Genomic DNA, 15,247 nt, shown 5'->3' on the forward strand with positions numbered 1-15,247 from the left:
AACGACAATTTGACTCGAAATACCAAGTATGTGGCATGAAATTATTCGTAAAAAAATACTTTTTCCAAATATACTAATGAGCCACCCTCTTTCCATTTGAAAAAAAATTAAGATATGGTTAAAAATACCATTTTGACCAAGACAGGAAAAACATTAGACGATCAAATCTATTTTTCCCAGGGCTCCTTGATTAAAGTTTTGTTTTTAAAAGAGTTATGACACTCAATATTGAGATTTTAAAAGATTTTTTTTTAAGCTAAAATGCCAAAAGTTGACATATAATATGTCGTTCTATTCAGAGTGTCATTTTTTATCGAATAAAGTAGTAAAATACCGAGGTTGCTGTTTAAAAATCAAAAGTTGTTGTCATTTTCGGTGAAACCGGAAGTGACCGAAAAGAATTGAAAACGTTAATCAATCCTAATTTAGGTTATTTCTCATCGGGGTAGATCATCACGAGATTATATTGGTTAAATTGTTTTACAAAGAGGTAGATCTACCCCGAATGGGGTAGCTGTGGCAACACTGCCTTTATTACTTTTCTTCCCGCTTAATTGATTTAATATTATTATTTACATTTCTTACACAAAGTATGAAGTTTAGATATATATTTTTTTATATTTGCGTAAGTTTTTTTGAACCATTTCTTAACTATAAAAATGTCATATTTTCTTGGGTTGAGGTTTGTTAATAAATAATAATAATAATATACTAACACACCAAATCTCGTTTTTGTATCTGAAAAAATAAAAAAGTTATAGGGGATAAGCCACTTTTGAGACACACCCAGTATATGATTTTTCGTGTAAAAAAAAAAGTGTTCTTGAGTAATTCTAATTAGATATTTTAAATCATTTTTTTTCCAGTGGCAAAAAACTCAATATTATTTTTAAGAAATAATAAAAATAATTATGCTTTTTTTTATAATAAACTAATAAATAATTAACTAAGGCTAATGTGATCAGTAACATTTTGCAATGAAAATTAAATAATCACTTGAAAAATAATTCCATATGCATGCGAGACCACTCTGTAATAACGCCAAAATCAGAGTAATACGCCGAACGTGATCCGCCGTGTATGCTGGGTCCAAAGTCCACACACCAGTAATACACTGGGAAACACGTGCGTGAAGCGGCTTTTGATACCTGCCGCCGGCACAAGTGACGGAACTTATATTTTATTCTGTAAACTTTGGTCGTACAGCGAAATTTCTATAGAGGCAAAAAAAACGTTATTTATTTCCTTTAAACAATGGACGGGGAAGAAAAAAACGAAAAAAAAACATAGAACCAGAATTGAGTGATAAGAAAGTCATATTATTGATTGAGCTTTACTTGGCTTTACCATAAAGAGGACAATTTATGGAATCCGAAAAATGAATTATATAAAAATAGAAATAAGCATGATTCATTGATGTCAATATCAGACGCTTTGCATATTGAAAAATCAGAAATTGAACGTAAAATAAAAAATATTATTAGTCAGTTCTACAAAGAAAAGAAAAAAGTCGAAACTAAAAAATCTGGTTCTGGGTCTCAAGAAGTTTATAAGCTAAAATGGTTTGCTTTTCAGTATTTGTTATTTTTAAGTGATAAAAATAAACCACGGGAAAGTATTGATAATTTTCAGGTAAGTAAAACGATTAATTTATTTCATAAAATCTATTATCTACTTTTTGAAAGACACAATGCATATATAGGGTGTTACAAACTAATAAAAAAAATAAAATAGGTAAGGAAAGATTCAATCTCTTCGTAAAAATAAAGGATAGTTTGTAATACAGGGTGGTCCGAACTGTATTCCGGAAACTTTGGCAGCATATTCTGCAGATAAAAATAAGTAAAAAAGTTTGGTAAATGTATGTCCTAAAATGCTTAGTTTTGGAAATACAGGGTGTAGAAGTTTCATTTTTATTTAGACTTTTTCCAAAAAAATTCTGAAGTAACGTCAATATTTACATGAAAATTGGTGTCTGGGAGGTTTTTGACATGAGAAATTTGATTTTGATGTCAATATGACCCCTATTTGTAAGGGGCGTCACCTACATGTGTTACGCCCGTTATATAAAAAATATGATAAATTTATATTTTTTTACTCCGTAATTTTATACAGGTACGGACGAAAAGTTACTGCTTTTCAACCCAGTTAAAAAAATATGTAGGTGGCGCCCTCTACAAGTAGAAGTCATATTGACATTAAAATCAAATTTCTCATGTCAAAAAACTCCCAGACACCAATTTTCATGTAAATATTGACGTTACTTCAGAATTTTTTTGGAAAAAATCGAAATAAAAATGAAACTTCTACACTCTGTATCTCCGAAACTAAGCATTTTAGGACATATGTATATTTATACGAACTTTTTTACTTATTTTTATCTGCAGAATATGCTGCTGAAGTTTCCGGAATACAATTCGGACCACCCTGTTGAGTACAAGCGTGGTTTACTACGTTAGGTACAAGCGCGGTTTTAGGGGAGGGTTAATGGGGGTAATTAGACCCCCCCCCCCCCAAGACCGATCAAACTTCAAAAAAATAAGTTTTTAACACGTAAAAAACAGTTTTTTGCCTGAAACAAATAGTTTTTTACTCGTAAAACATAGTTTTTATGTGTAACAAATAGTTTTACATGCAAACATATGTTTTTTACACGCAAACAAAATAATTTTTAAAAACCTATTTTTTACGCGTAAAAGATATATTTTTTTATTTATTCCTTTTTCAACATTTTAAACTACACTTTTTCAAACATGTCCTCCAAATTCTCCAAACGTTTCACTTCAAATATACCCACGTAGTGCACAAACATTTTTTTTTATTTAAAATTACTCCCCCCCCCTCCCAGATTTTTTTTTCTAAAACCGCCCTTGGTTGGGTAAAAACTCAAGTCATATTGGAGGATAATACAGTACAAAGACGCCTGAAAACTTTTTAATTTTTATCTTAAACACAAAAAATCATAGAATTAATAAAATATGTGGGACAATTATAGTTTATCTGAAGTCAGTTGAAATAGATTGGGACTTTTAATTTCGGCACTGTCTTTGTCGGCCCCTTTGTCGGCATCATCGGGACAAAGGAATTAAGAGCCTCAGTAGTTCCAGTTGACATCGGAAATACTATACTACTATGAAAGCACACTCTCTGCATATATTTTTTACTTTTTTAAGACAGTGACTGGGGTTGAAAGATGAAATTGTCTGCCCTTTTATTATTAAACTTACACAACTATATAAAATAATAAAACAAAATAAAAAACTTGCCGATTTGAAATTAAAATATTAACAAATTATTTATAATTATTAAATGTAAATAATTACATGTTAACTTTACATGTAATTTAATAAAAATAATACTCTCTACTTCATATCTTGAAAACGATTTTTTTCAAAGTTTGTAAATTAATACATAGAAGAAGGTTAGTTCAAAATTCAGTTTAGGTCATGTATATTTACTATATTTTTTTAAAAATGTTGTGTGTAAGAAAATTTTACATTGGTAGAAAATAATAATATTTGAGAGCAGCTAACTAACGTTTAATTTTTAAAATATTTTTTTTGTTCTGATACGTTTATTTAATAATGATTTTTATATTTTATTTTTTAATTTCAATTTGGTAAGTTTTTTGAAAAAGACGTAGGAGGTGAGAAAAAGTGTGTTTTAAAGCATCCTGTATAATCTACTTAGTACAACACTTCCGGTTGCTCGATATTCGTTTGATATTTACCGACATTTGGCCGCTAGAAATTCTAGTCGCGCGGGTTGTGCCGCCGACTTTTGGTTACCTCTACTTTTTAATAATTTCTGCAATCTGACTCGCCGACTCTGGCCGGAGACACAGGTCGCCAGCTCTGCACAGTTTGGTGTGGTCCGGGAAAAAATACGGACGATAGAAATTAACATGGATTAATGAACCCGCCGAATTCTACCCGCAGAGAGGAGTCGCGCGAGTTGGCGGCTGGCTAGTCGGCGAGAGCCGCCGACTTTGCACAGTTTGGTGCAGTCCCGGCATTAACCTGTCGCTCTCCAAAGCTTTTGATAATTTCGAAGCGGTTCAGCTTTTTTCCGGAATTATGTCGCCAAGAATTATTTATTCAAATTTATTATTATTTTCTTTTAATTCTTTTAAATAAAATACAGTGTGTTGCATATAAGACACTTTATTTTATATAAGGACATGTATGAAATACCTATGAAACATTGGAAACCGACGTTATGCCACGATCTATGATGGGATTTGCAGTTCACAGTTCACACAGCTTTTTAAATGTTTAATGCCACTTTTTCACAATTATCACGGGTTTGAGTAAATAAAATTTAGATTAAACTCACAAGATAGCAATAATTACTTTGAAAATGAAAACTTATGAAAATGAAAAATTTAAACATTTTTCGGTATATTTTCAATGAGAGGAGTTTAAATTTTGAAACAGTGTATAATTATTGCAGATTCTGACTTTGACAAGAGAAATTTATTTCTCTTCTTGTTTGCGGTTGTTCTTAGCAACCGCTACAGCAGCGCCCTACAACGTATGCGCTCCAAAACAATTATTAGTTCACATATTTTCTTTATCTATGCCAAAAATGACAGTTAATTTTGCCATTTGATATATGTTGTAGTGATGGGCAAAACTGTTATTTTTAGATAACAGTTGAAACTGTTATAGTTATTTATAAAAAACAGTTTAAAATAACAGCTTAAAAATAACAGGTTTCTTTATTTTACTGCTAAATATCTGAAAGAGTATGAGGCGGTCACCGCCAGGCAACGCAGTTGCATGTTGCAACAATGACGTACTCGGTGGTAGTATTTCCAGGGTGTCAAAACATTTCTAAATATCGATTGTTATCTAAAATACCTCTCTAAAAACGGTGGTTCTTTACAAATAAGCGCTGTTTACAAATTGCGATATAAAAAAAGCCAAAATTCCGCCACTCGTCTATACCTATACATTCCGATCTACCTACGCCCTGCCCCTCGATCCGCGTAGATTCTGAATTGAGTAGCAGTGTACAGGGTGCATCTTACTCGACGGGCGAGAAGCTCTTAGTTATGATTTTACCATTTGCGGTCAAAAAATAGCAATATACGAAAATGTATAGTATATTCTTCATAAGTAAACCAACTACACATTATAGTTCGAATTAATTTTACACTTAAACTAGCGTGTACCCGCCACTTCGTTCGCGTCGAATTAATAATTTCTAATGGTGATGATAAAGCAAAACAAGAATTTCCATTAACATACAAACTCGATAAAATTTTCTCACATTTGCCAAAAATAAGCTTTCTAACGTCGAGCAGTTTAAGCAGAATCGTGGTTAATCAATAACTCAACTTTTTGGAACACCCTGTATGATTTTTTAAAAAATTTCAAAATATGTAAAAAGAACAAAATAAATTATGCGTGTCCAGACGTTTTCCCGAAAGACTAACCGTTTTTTAAATAACAAATAATGTAATATTTGAGGGGCGTTTCACCCTGTTGGAATTTGAGATTCGAGAAACCCCTCCTTATCGAACCTAAACCCCCACAGTCAATTCGTTTGCAAAAAATCAGCTTTAAACGTCAAGCAGTTTAAGCAGAATAGTGATTACTCAATGGTCATATTTTATGAAACACCCTGTATATATTTTTAAAAAATCTTAAAATATGTAAAATAACATAATAAAATATACGTGTTTTAAGAGTTTTTCCGAAAAACTCACCGGTTTTTAAATAAAAAATATTCTAATATTTGAGAGTAGTTTCACCCCCTTAGAATTCGAGTTTCGAAAAATCCCTTCTTATCGAACCTCTACACATTAAAGTCAATCCGTTTTCCAAAAATCAGCTTTTTACGTCAAGGACTTTAAGCAGGATCGTGATTAATCAATGACCAGATTTTTCAAAACACCCTGTATACATTTTTAAAAAATCTTAAAATATTATTCTGAAAATTTCACACCTCTACTTTTCAACCAATAACATGCTTTAATGTTGACTAGTTACCATGAGCAACTGAAAAAATTTCCGGAAATTTTTTCGAGGCGCCACGAAACTTTAGTGGAAATTTTTGACAGTTGAAAAGGTAAACATAAGATCTACAATCATAATGTGAATGAACTACAATGTCTATATATTGAAATATTACCCATTTGAGTTTTAGCATTTGATGTAACTAATTAAAAGTATAATAATATTTGTTAATATTATTAACAAATTGAAATTATTTTAAAATGTCATGTTGGATTAATATTTTTTTCAAATTTAGGTGTGAAATTTTCTTACCGAATACCACGCAAGCTTAAATTATTCCTGGAAATTTTCTTTCGGGCACGAATATTTTAGGAAAATTATCCCTCGTCTTCGACTCGGGATAATTTTAAAAATATTCGTGCCCTCAAAAAAATTTCCGAAAATAATTTAAGCTCTTGTGATATTATAAGTGAAAATTTTTCAGAATAAATAAATACCTAAATATTGAAACTTAATAAGTAAGTACTGAAACATACAGCCACATAATATCTCGACCTCCGTCCGTTATGCTCGTAACAGGTTGAAACAGAATGTATCTAAAACAACTGATGGCGTTATTCCCCAACCTGTTTCAAACCTCCATCGACAATCGACCGATGCAGCAGCGTTCCTTTCTCACTCCGATTATCTCGACCGCCGCCCTGTTATGCTCGTAACAGGTTGAAAAACAACATTTCTAAAGCCGCGTATAAATATGCCGAGGCAGTACGAGACAAACCCGAAACGAGTATGAAACGAGGCTATAGCAAATTCTTTCCAAAAGGCGTACTAATATGCCGAGACGAGGACGAGACGAGTCAACCTCAAGCGGAATTCGTCATATTATAGCCTCGAGCCGAGCGATTTAGCCTCGAGCAGAGTCCCTGCCCAGTCGAACGGCGTTGTCTCGCGGCTATCCATTTTCAGTGGAGCCTTTGGCGAACCCACAAAATTCTTCATAGGGCTGTGCGATACTGAGGCAGTATCGATATTTTGGTATCGGTTGTATTGAATATAAAGTATCGATACTTTAAAATATTGATAAATATATTAAAGTATTATTCGATACCATTCAATATTTTAAAAAATTAATTAATAAATTTAAGTATAATGTGTTTTTTAATTGGATTAGGATCGAAAAAAATCAACAGAAGTCCTTTGTTTTAAATTTGTCGACGTTTCGCAAAATTTATTTGCATCTTCAGGACACTACAAAGTTAAGAGAGCAAAATACAATCAAAAAATTTTAAAAATTTAACAAACAACTTAAAACACATATCAGTGGAATTCCACACATACACAATTGGTAAAACTACCCTAATGTTAACAATTAAATAAAATATATGTATATGTTATAAACTTAAGATCGCTTGTAAATAAAAATAATAAGGGATAGGGCCAGAATATAATCAGGATATTTTCTTATTCGCATTTAACGAAAAAAATCGACGATGGTGGCACTGTTTTATACAAAAAACTACCCGGATCAGAACTAAATCAGTCATCAAACGATCTCAAATTACTAAAAGCACTTGGAAGAAAATGATAAAACACTTAACCTAGGGTTGGCAACTTTGAAAATAAAAAATAGGGGCGAGAGGATAAAAAAAGGCACAGGCGAAACATTTTTGAAACGTCGCTCAAATGTCGAGAATTTACCAAAAAGTTATATAAACGGTATGCGATAAATATTTAAAATAAACAAAAATATTTATACTCAAAACTTATTAAAATAAAGCAAACCATTGTCAACAAAACTTTTTTTCAAGACATAAACTAACAGTAAGTAAACATAAAATTACATAAAAGACACAGATTAACAATTCTTTAAAGCATTGAGGCGATAAAGCGATAAACGAATATTTTTTAGATTTTGAAGTTGGTATGTAACAAAGTTTTCAATACGTGAGAGAAAAGAGGATATTCAGATCAAAAAGAGGACTGTTTCTGGAATAGAGGACGGTTGGGAACCCTATTTGAACCCCCTGTAGCTACGAATCAAAGCAGAATTGGATTGGTTGATATAAAAAATAAATCTTATTTTTACGTGAGGAACTTCCCCACGAGAGATGGAACATGTTTTTTGAAACACCCTGTATATGTTTGTTTAATTTCAAAATAGGTAACAAAACAAGCTAGATAAATTAAAGGAATTCATGATAAATTTAAATTATATTCGGACTGTTTACATTAAAAAAAAACTGGAGAACGCCGACTACCTGGAGATAACGGCACGGCAGCGGCGGCGGCGGAGCCTTTTGCCAGTGCCGTTTGTTTTTGAGTCTTTAATTATTTTATTCAATATTTAAATGCCAATAACTAACCTGGAACATATATTGTAAATAATATATCTGCATTTCTTCATTTCTAAAGTTGTATATTTTTCAAGGTATTCAATTCGCCCCATTATTATTCTATGGCTTTCCATCATTGCAGCACGCTTATTAATAATTTTTAAAATATTATTATGTATATAATTTTAAATCTAATTCCCAGTTTTTTAAACCTTCGCCGTAATGTGCTTTCTGAACAGGGTTTTTTTTAAGCTCTGAGAGTTTTTTTTTAATTATTTCTATGGCGGGAACTTTATTATTTTCATATTTGCCATAAATTATTAAACTTTTTGGAACACCCTGTATGATTTTTTAAAAAATTTCAAAATATGTAAAAAGAACAAAATAAATTATGCGTGTCCAGACGTTTTCCCGAAAGACTAACCGTTTTTTAAATAACAAATAATGTAATATTTGAGGGGCGTTTCACCCTGTTGGAATTTGAGATTCGAGAAACCCCTCCTTATCGAACCTAAACCCCACAGTCAATTCGTTTGCAAAAAATCAGCTTTAAACGTCAAGCAGTTTAAGCAGAATAGTGATTACTCAATGGTCATATTTTATGAAACACCCTGTATATATTTTTAAAAAATCTTAAAATATGTAAAATAACATAATAAAATATACGTGTTTTAAGAGTTTTTCCGAAAAACTCACCGGTTTTTAAATAAAAAATATTCTAATATTTGAGAGTAGTTTCACCCCCTTAGAATTCGAGTTTCGAAAAATCCCCTTCTTATCGAACCTCTACACATTAAAGTCAATCCGTTTTCCAAAAATCAGCTTTTTACGTCAAGGACTTTAAGCAGGATCGTGATTAATCAATGACCAGATTTTTCAAAACACCCTGTATACATTTTTAAAAAATCTTAAAATATTATTCTGAAAATTTCACACCTCTACTTTTCAACCAATAACATGCTTTAATGTTGACTAGTTACCATGGCAACTGAAAAAATTTCCGGAAATTTTTTCGAGGCGCCACGAAACTTTAGTGGAAATTTTTTGACAGTTGAAAAGGTAAACATAAGATCTACAATCATAATGTGAATGAACTACAATGTCTATATATTGAAATATTACCCATTTGAGTTTTAGCATTTGATGTAACTAATTAAAAATATAATAACATTTGTTAATATTATTAACAAATTGAAATTATTTTAAAATGTCATGTTGGATTAATATTTTTTTTTTCAAATTTAGGTGTGAAATTTTCTTACCGAATACCACGCAAGCTTAAATTATTCCTGGAAATTTTCTTTCGGGCACGAATATTTTAGGAAAATTATCCCTCGTCTTCGACTCGGGATAATTTTAAAAATATTCGTGCCCTCAAAAAAATTTCCGAAAATAATTTAAGCTCTTGTGATATTATAAGTGAAAATTTTTCAGAATAAATAAATACCTAAATATTGAAACTTAATAAGTAAGTACTGAAACATACAGCCACATAATATCTCGACCTCCGTCCGTTATGCTCGTAACAGGTTGAAACAGAATGTATCTAAAACAACTGATGGCGTTATTCCCCAACCTGTTTCAAACCTCCATCGACAATCGACCGATGCAGCAGCGTTCCTTTCTCACTCCGATTATCTCGACCGCCGCCCTGTTATGCTCGTAACAGGTTGAAAAACAACATTTCTAAAGCCGCGTATAAATATGCCGAGGCAAGTACGAGACAAACCCGAAACGAGTATGAAACGAGGCTATAGCAAATTCTTTCCAAAAGGCGTACTAATATGCCGAGACGAGGACGAGACGAGTCAACCTCAAGCGGAATTCGTTATATTATAGCCTCGAGCCGAGCGATTTAGCCTCGAGCAGAGTCCCTGCCCAGTCGAACGGCGTTGTCTCGCGGCTATCCATTTTCAGTGGAGCCTTTGGCGAACCCACAAAATTCTTCATAGGGCTGTGCGATACTGAGGCAGTATCGATATTTTGGTATCGGTTGTATTGAATATAAAGTATCGATACTTTAAAATATTGATAAATATATTAAAGTATTATTCGATACCATTCAATATTTTAAAAAATTAATTAATAAATTTAAGTATAATGTGTTTTTTAATTGGATTAGGATCGAAAAAAATCAACAGAAGTCCTTTGTTTTAAATTTGTCGACGTTTCGCAAAATTTATTTGCATCTTCAGGACACTACAAAGTTAAGAGAGCAAAATACAATCAAAAAATTTTAAAAATTTAACAAACAACTTAAAACACATATCAGTGGAATTCCACACATACACAATTGGTAAAACTACCCTAATGTTAACAATTAAATAAAATATATGTATATGTTATAAACTTAAGATCGCTTGTAAATAAAAATAATAAGGGATAGGGCCAGAATATAATCAGGATATTTTCTTATTCGCATTTAACGAAAAAAATCGACGATGGTGGCACTGTTTTATACAAAAAACTACCCGGATCAGAACTAAATCAGTCATCAAACGATCTCAAATTACTAAAAGCACTTGGAAGAAAATGATAAAACACTTAACCTAGGGTTGGCAACTTTGAAAATAAAAAATAGGGGCGAGAGGATAAAAAAAGGCACAGGCGAAACATTTTTGAAACGTCGCTCAAATGTCGAGAATTTACCAAAAAGTTATATAAACGGTATGCGATAAATATTTAAAATACACAAAAATATTTATACTCAAAACTTATTAAAATAAAGCAAACCATTGTCAACAAACTTTTTTTCAAGACATAAACTAACAGTAAGTAAACATAAAATTACATAAAAGACACAGATTAACAATTCTTTAAAGCATTGTGGCGATAAACGAATATTTTTTAGATTTTGAAGTTAGTATGTAACAAAGTTTTCAATACGTGAGAGAAAAGAGGACAATCAGATCAAAAAGAGGACTGTTTCTGGAATAGAGGACGGTTGGGAACCCTATTTTAACCCCCTGTAGCTACGAATCAAAGCAGAATTGGATTGGTTGATATAAAAAATAAATCTTATTTTTACGTGAGGAACTTCCCCACGAGAGATGGAACATGTTTTTTGAAACACCCTGTATATGTTTGTTTAATTTCAAAATAGGTAAAAAACAAGCTAGATAAATTAAAGGAATTCATGATAAATTTAAATTATATTCGGACTGTTTACATTAAAAAAAACTGGAGAACGCCGACTACCTGGAGATAACGGCACGGCAGCGGCGGCGGCGGAGCCTTTTGCCAGTGCCGTTTGTTTTTGAGTCTTTAATTATTTTATTCAATATTTAAATGCCAATAACTAACCTGGAACATATATTGTAAATAATATATCTGCATTTCTTCATTTCTAAAGTTGTATATTTTTTCAAGGTATTCAATTCGCCACATTATTATTCTATGGCTTTCCATCATTGCAGCACGCTTATTAATAATTTTTAAAATATTATTATGTATATAATTTTAAATCTAATTCCCAGTTTTTTAAACCTTCGCCGTAATGTGCTTTCTGAACAGGGTTTTTTTAAAGCTCGGAGAGTTTTTTTTTAATTATTTCTATGGCGGGAACTTTATTATTTTCATATTTGCCATAAATTAAGTTTCTTAGTAGTCTGGATAGTTCAAATTTCTGGATTTTTCTATATCGAATCGTTCCTTTCTTTGTGGATTCCCTTTATTTATGAGAGTACCGTAAGAAACTTCTGAGAGCATGGCCACCTTTTTCAACAGACTCGATTTGCCTCTCTTATCTTCGATGTATCCTATATGTAAAGAAGCTTGTTTTACATCTTTAATTCCGTTCAGCAGAAATAGCGCATAATTTACGTTTGAGCCGTTAATAACTCGACGAAAAGTTCATTACGTTTATTCATTTTTCATAAAATTTTCATGTTTTTATAAAGGAAATCACTAATAAATCTTTGTATATGAGATTTACCTACTTTGGCGAACTTACCTATACTATTTTAGAGAAGACAAAATTGCATCTTTCTAGCTAGGATGCATTATTAACATTATTACAAATAAAGGAAAGAATATTTATTTTTATATAAAAATGGGATGTGGAAAGTGGAATCCGTGCCCCTTGAGACTCGAAGCAATTGTTCCGCGGAGCCGCGGTGTATACGCCACTGGTTAAATAGACGCCCCAATCCTTTTGATGGTTCGCCAAAGGCTCCGGAAAAAACGGAGACAACGCCGTCCGGCTGGGCATAGGCTCGGCTCGAAGCTCAGACCCCGTCCCAATATGACGAGTCAACCTCAAATCCGCTTGTAGTTGACTCGTCTCGGGTGTCTCTCGCACTCGTCTCGACATATTTATACGCAGCTTAAGATGACTGCTTCTCCCACCCGTTGCGAGCCTCCATCGACAATTGACCGATGCAGCAGCGTTCCTTTCCCACTCTTGTTATCTCGACCGCCAGGCGTTATGCCCGCAACTGTTTCAAAAAACCTGCTTCTTTTATATCCTATTATTTTTAAGCTGTTACTACTGTGTCCTTAAACCCAATACGACCATCGACGGTTTCGACCGAAGCAGCTACGTTCGCCGTAGCGCTTTCCCCACTCCGTTGTCCGTTGTCTCGCCGCCTGTATCGATGGTTGACGAAATAACATGTTTTCCATCCATATTAGTTGTTTTTTGGAATTGCGAGCAGCATAGGATTTCGTGGTGGTGTAGAACGCCGACTTCGTTTTTCGTTTCACGAGCGGCCGATCTCTACGTGTCGTTATTTTATATCTGTTATTTTTTAGAAGTAGTAACGGTTGCGTTATGTTATTTATAAATAATTGTTATAAAATAACAGATAGTTAAATAACAACCCATCACTAATATGTTGACAGGGGCCTACTATGTTTCTATAGCCTTGGTGCATTTCAGTTGATTTCGACAAATTCCGACCGTCATGCGTCATGTTGATCCCATTAAAATAATATTGAAATCGTGTTTTTGTCATAATATTTAAGTATTTTAGTTTTTTGCTAGTGCAGTGGCACTGTTTTGGGATCAACGTACCCATAATCCTGCAAACAATTTTGGAAATATGGAAGGTCCAAAAATTCTTGAGTCTGAAGTCAGATACTCAATAGATTATTTAAAGAACGGAAAAAGTCTAGGTCATGATGATATATATGCTGAAGTTCTAAAGCAGACCGACATTAAACAGCTTACATATCTCTTTAACGTGATATATGATTCTGGACAAATCGCACAGGACTGGCTAAAGTCCACGTTTATCGCCATCCCAAAGAAAACAAATCCCAAAAACTGCGGAGACCATAGACTCATAAGCTTAATGAGTCACGCACTTAAAGCGTTTCTTCGAGTCATCCATTCTAGAATATATCGGAAGTGTGAAGAGATGAGTGGCGACACACAGTTCGGCTTTATCAAGGGTCTTTGCACTAGAGAAGCTCTCTTCTCTGTAAAACTACTTATGCAGAAATGTTACGATCAGAGGCAAGATGTTTTCATCTGCTTTATTGACTATCAGAGAGCCTTTGATAACGTAAAACACGAACCGTTGATGGAGAGACTACAGGAGATAGGCGTAGATGGCAAGGACATCAGAATAATTAAAGAACTGTATTGGCAGCAGTCGGCGGAGATCCGTATTGATGGTGATCGAAAAACGGAAACCTTCAGCGTATTGAAGGGAGTTCGGCAGGGATGTGTACTATCACTCATTCTGTTTAACATCTACGTTGAGAAAATCTTTCAGATGACCTTGGAGAGTGAGACGCGGGGTATTAAAGTCAATGGCATCCCAATAAATAATATCCGCTATGCAGATGACACCGCAATTCTGGCTAACAACCTTGAGGACCTCCAGATTCTGCTAAATAAACTGAACGAATGCGGTGTACAGTTTGGACTCCATATTAACGTTGCGAAAACTAAAATGATGGTGCTCAGCAGACACCAGTACAACACTCGTCTTAACATCAATGGAGAGAACATCGAACGGGTCACAAATTTTACCTATCATGGCGCCTCCCTAAATGAACGGTGGGATTGCGATGAGGAAGTTAAAAGAAGAATCGGCCGTGCAAAAACAACCTTCTTTAAACTAAAGAATTTACTCCTGTATAGAAATATGCCGCTACATACCAGGATACGGGTAATTCAATCGTATGTGTGGCCTGTGATGTTGTATGGCGCTGAGACTTGGTCACTTAAGGTAAAATCAATAAACAGAATTGCGGCTTTCGAAATGTGGACACTTCGCCGATTTCTGCGCATACCCTGGACGGAGCATGCAACAAATGATGAAGTCCTAAGAAGAGCCAGAGTAGACAGACAACTAATGGATACCGTAAAACAACGCAAAGTATCATATCTAGGACATATATTAAGGGGACGTCAATACTCCATACCCAGGTTGATACTGCAGGGGAAGATCGAAGGCCGACGGGGACCGGGTCGAAAACAGCATTCTTGGCTTCGCAACATAAGAAACTGGAGTGGCATACCTGACGCAGCAACCATATTTCGACGAGCCGAAGAGGGCACCCTAGTCATCTTATAGCCATAAAACAGACAAATGATCGCCAACGTGCGGCATAGCACATGGCAGCCAAAGAAGAAGCTAGTGCAGTTATTGAGACTAAAAAATATTCAGGTACGGGGTTTGTGTGATGTAACGCTGTTTCGGGTAGTAAAACATAAGTGAAAAATAATTCAGACTAGGTCTCGTGTTATGTTGTAACAATTTCAAATGTTAATATAATTGCCGCAAAAATGTTAACGCGTAAAGGAGAGCGTAATTAGAGCGTTGTTGGGTGCAATAACATTCTATAACTCAACTTTCCCGGATATTCAACTCTCCCGAAAGAGAATTTTATAGCTTCATAGTTTCTCACTTTTTAAGTCGTTACATAGTCAAAAAATTAAATAAACATATACTATGAGAGGATAAAATATAATTTGCAATATTAATGGTGTACTTTTTT

General features: G+C 33.7%; 1 protein-coding gene across 1 annotated transcript in view; it reads left to right on the forward strand.

Annotated features, from left to right (window-relative positions):
* LOC115888047 (G protein-coupled receptor 161-like) overlaps positions 1-15,247 on the forward strand; it is a 175,594-nt gene that overhangs the window by 107,323 nt on the left and 53,024 nt on the right. The gene's annotated exons all lie outside the window — the stretch shown is intronic.

This window comes from Sitophilus oryzae, unplaced genomic scaffold (genome assembly GCF_002938485.1).
Source record: "Sitophilus oryzae breed Bouriz unplaced genomic scaffold, Soryzae_2.0 scaffold_1167_pilon_pilon, whole genome shotgun sequence".
NCBI classification, from domain to species: domain Eukaryota; kingdom Metazoa; phylum Arthropoda; class Insecta; order Coleoptera; family Curculionidae; genus Sitophilus; species Sitophilus oryzae.